This window comes from Drosophila elegans, unplaced genomic scaffold, assembly GCF_018152505.1.
Source record: "Drosophila elegans isolate 14027-0461.03 unplaced genomic scaffold, ASM1815250v1 contig_649, whole genome shotgun sequence".
Classification (NCBI taxonomy): Eukaryota; Metazoa; Arthropoda; class Insecta; order Diptera; family Drosophilidae; genus Drosophila; species Drosophila elegans.
Window position 1 is genome coordinate 2,067 of NW_024546015.1, and position 7,660 is coordinate 9,726.

Sequence of the window (7,660 nt, forward strand, 5' to 3'; positions counted from 1 at the left end):
CAACTAACATCGTATTTCAAATACTTGTCTAAAATTACATGTAACAAAATCTCAAAACAGTATTGTTCAATATTTATTTTGCATAAAACTTGTTGAGTGCTATAAATTGCATCGTTACTTATGCCATTGAGTTTTACAACATTATTAACTCTTTTCCCTTTAAATTTATGGGCGACACTTTCCCTTGACCAGTGAGCATTCTGCACCGGAATCGAAACAAAAATGGAACAGACTCACGGATGCCCTTTTTTTTATTGTTCCAGGAGGGTTGGAGCTACTGGCAGATATCCACTCGCTTCTCAAAAATTCTTTCGCATCCACCTGATCGGACTTTAGGACATGTGGATGCAAAGTGCCCAATATCGCCCCATTTGAAGCATTTGACACCAGATCGATCTTTCACACCCGTCGTATTTGTGCCGCTGTAGGTTTTGCCTTTACTCTTGCCCTGCTGCAAACGTGCCCGACATTCGGCATATTTATGCCCAACCTTTCCGCAGTAGTTGCATTCCACCAGGGACGGAGATTTGAACTTTTTGCGATCCGAGCCATTTGCATCGTCTTCTATGCTACGCTTCATGAAGGAGTGTGCCTGCAACTGTTGTTGTAGCTCATTGCGAGTTTTTACTTTGGTGGTAAAATCCAGCGCGCCAACTTGCTGTCAACTTGAGCCATGTGAGCCAAAGTTACAGACACAGCTATTTCTTCTAAATCCTTGGCTTTCCATTTAGACATAAGCATCGTGACAATCCGGCTGCCGTATTCAGCAAAGCCTTCTTCTGGTTTCGGTCGACCCTTCAATACATTGAGAACCATGCCAGCAGAGGTTTCAATTCCAACAAAACGCTGAAGAAACAGTTCCCTGAACTGCTCCCAAGTGATGCCGGCAAAGCATATTTGTGAAAGCCACTGTGATGCGGTGCCTTCTAGTGCTTTACTTAGTGCTATCACCAGATTGCTACCTTGGAGAACGTTATCAGCAAATATAAGGTCCACCGTGCTACACCAAGATGAGGGCTCCACTCCAGCCACGTCAGGGTTAAATTTTGGTAAGGTAATGTGTGAAGCTTTACCATCGGATTGCGGCGCCTTTGGAGTCTGCATGTTTTTAATTATTTCCATCAGGTTGCGATTTTGCAGTTCCAATGCTAACAAATGTGGATCAGTAGGCAAAGCAGATCCCACTTCTGATGTCGGAGATGTCTCATTTATTTCCATTTTCGGACGCAGCAAGTTCTGTTCGTTTCAGTGGCGCGATCGTAACTGAACTCGCTACGCACATTCCAAGTTATTTCACAAGTTTTGCTAATCATAATGCTATCTCTTTTCTACGCCCCTACGAACAGACCTTACTCAACAGCAGAGTATGTCTCTTTTCCTTAGCTGTTGTGCGTTCTGAAAACCACCGTTAACGACATCGTGTCGCCACTCAAAATGTACATGCATGCACAATGGTCAAACTAACCACTCTATGCCACACATATACAGTGGGCAAATTAATCATTCTACGACATATATAAAATTAAATTAAAAAGCTATATCTGACAGTCAACTTGACTGACGCGGGATGTAAGGGCTCTAATAACTATTGCTGAGCTGGAAGGTCATTTCGTTGCAATTGGGTCCGGTTGGAAACCCTGGCTAGCCCCTGGCGAGCTGGTTTTGGATGAGAATTTAGCTTGCTGTGGTAGGACGCCTTTTGTTTTGAAATTTCATCTTTTACGGGTAGAATGCCAAGATCTCTGTGGATGTTGTCGTTCCGAACATACTAAGGTGCCCCAGTGATAGTTCTCAGGATTTTTGATTGTGCTCGCTGGATAATGTCGATGTTACTGCTGCTCGCGTTTCCCCACAATTGGGAGCCGTAAGTCCAGACTGGCTTAAGCGTTGAATTGTAGAGCAGAACCTTGAAGTCCAGGCAGAGGGGGGAGCGAGCGTTTATGAGCCAATGGAGGTTATTGGATTTTAGTTTTAGATGAATTTTCTTAGCTTCGATATGTCTCCGCCATGTAAGTCTTCTGTCAAGGTGCACGCCAAGGTACGTTACATCGTTAGCTTGTGGAAGTGGCGTGTTATTCAGAGTTAGCGGGGGACACGTTTGTCTGTTAAGAGTAAACGTTATGTGTTTACACTTTTGCGCATTTATTTTTATACGCCAGTCTGAACTCCACTACCACGAGATGATCAGCTAGTTGTGCTGTTGCCTGAATTGGGCATTTGGAACGACTTAAGATCGCGGTATCGTCTGCGAATGTAGAAGTAGTTAGCCGCTCGTTCGTGGGAATATCTGCGGTGTAAAGGAGAAATAGAGTTGGACCAAGGGCGCTACCGTGAGGAACTCCAGCCTCTATCGTGTAATCGTCGGATATTGTAGTGTTGCATCTCACGGCGAAGGCTCTGTTGTAAAGGTACGATTCAAGTATTCTGTGAGTGTTTTCCGGTAGTAACGTTCTGATTTTATGCATAAGGCCATCGAGCCAGACTCGGTCGAAAGCCTGCGCAACGTCAAGGAATACCGCACTGCAGTATTCCCCGAGACTCGAATGCAGTTCGTATTTCTGTTGTTCATCTGTTAACTTGCTCTATTGTTCCATGGCTTTCTCGAAAGCCAAATTGATGCGCCGGAATAATGTTGTGCTCTTTCAGATATGGGATTATGCGTGTCAAAAGGCATTTTTCGAGCAGTTTTGACAGACACGAAAGTAAACTTACCGGTCTATATGAGGCTGGTATTGTGTGATCTTTTCCTTGCTTTGGGATCATTATGATTACCGACTTTTTCCATTTTTTTGGGAAGTAGCCAAGTCGTGCAATCCCGTTAAATAGTTTACAAATTGCCTCAACTGCGCAGTTTGGGAGTTCAATAAGCATCTTAGGAGTTATTAGATCACCGCCTGGGGCCTTTTTTTGTTTAAAGTTGCTCGCTGATGACTTTTGCAACTTCGTTTGTTTGGAACAGAATTGGCGCCGTCTCAGTTCCACCTCGAATTGACGGCGACGGTAGTGTGAATGAATTTTTTGCAGGGTTTGGCTGAAAAACATTTCGAAGGTGTAAAGCAAATGTACAGGCTCTGTCTTTGTCGCTTCTGGCCCAGCTGCCTGAAGAGTCTCTTACGGGAATTACTGTTTCGGCCGGCGCACTTAGATTTGGGTGGGCCCTCCACAGGGGATGCTTGGTGCTGGTGGGTCAAAGTTTCTCAATGTACTGGCGTTGTGCTTTTTCTTCTTCGTGCCTTAGAGCCCTGGTAAGTCTGCGACCAGCTTCCTTAAGACTATGTTTTGAGGATGGCGATCTGCTGGTTTGTCAAGCACGCCTCAAACGTCTTTTCTCCAAAAGAAGCTGTTCGATATCAAGGTTAGTTTTGTGTTGGTGTGTGTGCCCATCCCTCCCCTTGCGGTGTAGAGACTTTGGCTGCTGCGACGAGTACAGACTCCAGTGCATTGGCATAGCAGTCGATGTCCTCTTTGGAGTTGAGCTGTGGAGGTAGTTCGATGTGGGAACTTACGTACTTTTTGAACTTCAGCCAGTTGGTTCGATGCGACGTCAGCCTGCAAGGGAGCTCGATTAATTCCGGGCTTTGAAGAAGAGTTATGAGCACTGGCGAGTGGTCCGATGATAGATCCATACGCGATTTTGCAGATATTAGATTGCGAGAAATATTTTTTGTCACAGCAAAATCAATTAAATCAGGTAGTTTTCTAGGATCTGTTGGCCAGTATGTAGGACTGCCTGGTGAAACGTAGTCCAGTTTGTTGCATGTTTTGATGAGTGCATTATATAGTTGCCTTCCTTTGGGGGTAACAAGGCGGGATCCCCAGTGTGTGTGCTTGGCGTTGTAGTCACCTGCTGCTATGAATCGCTCTCCAAGTGAATTGTAGAAGTTCATGAATTGGTCTTCTGAGACTGTAAAGCGGGGTGGGCAGTAGACAGCGGCAATGGCAAGGTTGCTGGTGCCCAACTGTAATTTTATTGATGTAGCTTGCAGATAATTTTTGCAAGCCGTTGGTGAAAGTGGTGTTTGATACGGTCTCTTATTAAGATGCCGGCTCCGCCATGTGCTTTACCATCTGGATGATCGGTGCCGTAGAACGTGTATCCTCGTATTTGAAAGTTAGCAAAGATGAGATGCGTTTCTGCCAGCAACATAACGTCGATGTGATTTTCGTTCAGAAATTCAGTTATTTCAGGTATATGCCGTGAAACACCGTTGGCGTTCCACAGAGTTATTCGGAGGCTAGGCATAATTTATTTGGACTGCTGAGCTGCAAGCATTTGTAACAAGATATTTTGGTTTTGCATTAGAGTTTGCATGATGGTTTTCATGAAGGACATAAATTCCATCATATTTTGTTGCAAAGTTATCATCATAGTTTCCATGTTACTTTGTGGCTGTCCCATGGCCTGCTGTATGTTATCAGTTTTCGGCTCTATGTGAGCTGTGCCTGATCTTAGAGCACTGGCGTAGGAAATGCTGTTGGTGGTAATTGAAGGGCCAAATGATGACCTGGCTGCTTTTGCGAAGAAAACTTCGGGTGACGTTTGTGATTTCATGTAAATGTTCTGGTGTGCCGTTGTCGCTCTTTGCATCCGACTTTTCATCTCCTTGTAGACTGAATAGCCTCTGTAGTTTGCTGTGTGGTTTCCTTGGCAGTTTACACACTTTTTTAGTGAGAGAGTCTCTCTTGTTGGCAGGGCAGGGTTCGGAGCCGTGGCAGTTTCCACAAGCTACACAAACTGACCTGAGGGTGCAGTAAGACCTGGTGTGTCCGTATTCCTGGCAGTTTGTACATTGCACTGGCCCGTTCCGTTTGTGCGGCTCTTCAACTGTGATCCTACGGTGCAGAAGGTACTGCAACTTGTAGATCGGGTGCACTGCGTTTTTTTTCAAAGTTCTGCTGTCTGGCTCCAGCTCGACCTTGAAAAGTGGTTGCGGCTTTTTGTTTTTGTTCATAATGTTTATAACATTTTTGGCGCAAAAACCGTTTTCTTTAAAAACTCTATAATTTCAGAGGGGGGTCACATCGGGTTCAATTCCCTTGAGGACAACTTGTAAGCCTTTGCAACTTTTCAGCTGGTACGTGTAGTAATTCTTTTTGGCATTGTTTAGGTACTTCGACACTGCTCGGAAATCATCTTCGGTTTTGGTTTGAAGTTTTGTTTCGCTTATATTCTCTTTCATAAGCGGAATAACATGAAAGTTATCCTTCCCGACAAGCTCAACTATTTTATTGACTAGGACGTTGTAGATCTTCTCCCGAATAAAGATAGGTGGGGGCTTAAGTTTCTTTGGGGCTAATTCTTCGTACTCTGTTTCAGGCTCCGCCAGAATGGAAAATCTATTTTCATTTAATGGTCCGAGATTTTCAGGGCCTTTGTTGGTACGGTTTATTTTGGGCATATTGCCGTCAGATTTTTTTGGGGGGGTTAGCTTTCGCTTGGAAATATTAATATAGCGATACATGCCTGTCTGCATGGCCGAACCCGCTTGCGGAATTGTAATTTTTTCTACCGTAGCTTTGTTTTTGCCGTTTGACCCGATTTTTGCACTTGGTTGTGTTGTTGCTTTACCCGCTGCAGAAGAAGAGAGTGGAGTCGTTATTGCATTGTTGGCGACAGAGACCGTTGTAGTTGACGTAGTAGTTGCTGTTGTTGTTGCACTAGGTGGCAGAAGCTCAGTTGGAGTTTTGCATTGCTCACTCCATGGTGTTTGTGCGGTGAAAAGCAGGGCGGGAGAGCAAGAACTAGCTCTCTGGTTTTCGGCGGTCAGTAAACTTGCACTTTCTTGCACTTTCGGTTCTAGAGTATTACTCGTGAACGAGAAATAAGCATTGTTTCTCTGAATTTTTTCACGGGCTTCGTCTTGTTGTTTTTGGCGTTGAGTGCCCTGATCCACGTTCTTACTCATTTATTGATAGAGCGTAATATTAATTAATGAATTAATTAAAACTTTAGTTTACAATATGCGAATTAGCATCGCGAATCGCAAAACCTCGCGTTTATAAATTTTTTCGAACGTTTTCGACTTAGTGGCTTATTGTTTTTCCGGAGCGTTAAGAAAACACGTCTACACGCCTCGGCTGAGTGAAAATTTCAATTTCTATAGTTACGCCCGAGAAACTCAAATGGGCTATTGTAACCTTCTAACCATTTAAATCAGCGGGAATAGACATGATCTCTCCAGCATTCTTACAGCAGGGGCAGGAACTACTCCTAACCCGCCTAAGAAGACTAATGGTGAGCAGCCTAGCCCTTGGGTACATCCCAAGTGCATGGGGCAGCGCTAGGGTGGTCTTCATCCCCAAGTTCGGGAAGAAAGACATCACCAGCCCAAAGTCCTTCAGACCAATCAGCTTAAGTTCGTTTTGTCTTAAAACGTTGGAAAAACTGGTAGACTACAATATCAGAAGAACAGCTCTCAGAGACTGTCCGCTGCACAGCATGCATACAGAGCAGGTCGTTCAACAGGCACTGCACTTTATCAACTATGTCGCACCCTAGAAGGGGCAATTGACAGCAAAGAAATAGCTATCTGTGCCTTTCTAGACATAGAGGGAGCCTTCGACAACACATCACATGATGCAGTTCGAGCTGCCCTGTCCAGAAGGGACATAGATATTACTACGAGCAAATGGATTGGCAACCTACTTGAATCCAGGCAAGCAAAATGTACACTGGGTTCGGATAGTGACAATTTCCCTTTGCTATGGAGTCTGCTTGTAGATGAGCTTCTCAGCAAACTTGCTGGAAAAGGAATCCAAAGTCAGGGATACGCCGTGACATGGTGATAATCGCCAGAGGCAAATTTGAAGCGACACTCTGCGACATCGTCCAACTCGGACTAAAGACAACGCTAGACTGGTGCAGGGAGGTTGGACTCAACTTAAATCCTGCTAATACAGTCATCGTTCCTTTCACAAGGAAGTACAAACTATAGAGAATGAGACAAATCTCACTGCTAGAAACTCCTATAGAAATTAGCCGAGAGGGTAAATATCTAGGAATCACTTTGGATAGTAAGCTGAACTTCGCTTCCCATGTCCAAAAGACATTGGAAAAGTGTTACAGAGCACTCTATACCTGTCGGAAAATTGCTGGGAAATCCTGGGGAACCAGGCCCCAGATAATACGATGGCTATACTTAATGATCGTGAGACCAATCCTCACTTACGGAGCACTTGCATGGGGTAAACGAGCTAAGCTCACCAGCATGCAAATGGTGCCTGCGTATGCATGACAGGGGCAATGAGGACCTGTCCAACAACTGCCTTAGAAATTCTGATGGAGCTAACACCACTCCACTGTGTAATTGAAATTCAACGCAAAGCTACACTCCTCAGAATAAGCACTGAGGGCACAGGTAGTTGCATTCTAAATAACAGGGATGCGAATTAATCTTCGAGCCGAATTAATCTTCGAGCAGAACTTCACAGCACAGCTAGGCAATAAGAAAGATTGCACCACATTGTCTGAAGTGCACCCTGTGGATAAACACACCATAGCATGGTACACAGATGGATTCCTGACACAACAAGGCACGGGCCTTCGAGTGGTAGGGCCTCGCATAAAATACCACGAATCCCTTGGCCAATATACCAGCATATTCCAGATATGAGGTATAGCATATGAGGTATGTGCCATTGGACGTTGTGCAGAGCTCAA